This window comes from Sorex fumeus, unplaced genomic scaffold (genome assembly GCF_029834395.1).
Source record: "Sorex fumeus unplaced genomic scaffold, SorFum_2.1 ptg000026l, whole genome shotgun sequence".
NCBI classification, from domain to species: domain Eukaryota; kingdom Metazoa; phylum Chordata; class Mammalia; order Eulipotyphla; family Soricidae; genus Sorex; species Sorex fumeus.
In genome coordinates, this window is record NW_026606083.1 from 6828885 (window position 1) to 6830034 (window position 1150).

At 39.9% G+C, this 1150-nt stretch overlaps 1 non-coding gene across 1 annotated transcript; it reads right to left on the bottom strand.

The window, feature by feature from the left end:
* Window positions 1-406: 406 nt before the first annotated feature.
* LOC130024120 (U11 spliceosomal RNA) lies at window positions 407-538 on the bottom strand. Its single transcript, XR_008792563.1, has one exon. It is a non-coding gene; the product is annotated as a U11 spliceosomal RNA (small nuclear RNA).
* Between the last annotated feature and the right edge of the window lie 612 nt (window positions 539-1150).

The window sequence follows — 1150 nt, forward strand, 5'->3', positions numbered from 1 at the left end:
TATACATAAATAGTGAGGGCTCATTCATAAATATAAACACATGTGTAGTGAGAGTTTATTCATATATGCATCTCTATTTATACATACAATGGTTCATTCATATATATGCACATATGAATATATATACATATATATACACATATATACTATATGTGTATATCTTAAACTCACTTCAGGCATTTCCTAAAATCTTTGTTTCTTAGAGGTCCATGGTCAAAGGAAGATACCCAGATGTCACTCCTAAAATTAGTTGAAGAGATGAATTCTCTGTGAGATGTAACACAAAGCAAGCAAAAATGTACTCATCTGTACATTCATGAATTCATCTTTTATACCTCCCACCAAATTCTGAAGTAGTTCCAAAGAGATTTAAGAGAGAAGCCTTTTTTATTTTTTTGAGGAGATGGGGTAGGCCAGGACCAATGATCACCAGCTGCCCTACTGCCAAAAATAATGTTTCCAAAATCTCTTATGTCAATCCTGCAAGTAGAGCAAGCAAACTCTCCTATGTGTGCCACTCACAGCAGAAGCCTTCTTCAGAGAAGCTGTTCAACAATACCAATTCGAGCTATATTCATAGGCACCGGATGGTGCATATTCTTGAAGCACATCGAGGAACATACGAGAAGCCTTTGGTCTCCCTCCTCCCTGCCAAGTGCTTGAGATTAAATGTACGTGAAGCACTAACACAGGCTACTCTGAGGAAACCAGTGGTCAGGTTGTGAAATATTCTTCCCTTGAGTGCATGATAACTGTGCAGGTGTGTGTCAGAGAGGATCACCTGTATTTGTCCTTCTGAAGACAGTAGAGGGGAGAGGGCTTTGCCCCTGAGGCCTCCACGGTAGGGGAACTGCTTCCCTCAGTGTGTTTCACAGATGGGGGCATCAACAGAATCATAAACTTTAAGCTCCTTTGATCGTGACTAGAGACCTCAACACCCATCCCTCCCAAGAAAAGGGTTTTGTTAAATTCAGATTAAATTAACAAAGGAGCCATAATTCTTTTTAACACTTTCTTTACTAAGTTTAGAATGCCACTTTATCATGCATAATTTCTGTCAGATATACTGCTGACAGGACTTTTCAGCCTTGGGGGAAGTTTTGCCTAGAGAGGGTAATGCCGGACAAAACCACCTGACTAGAACATCACG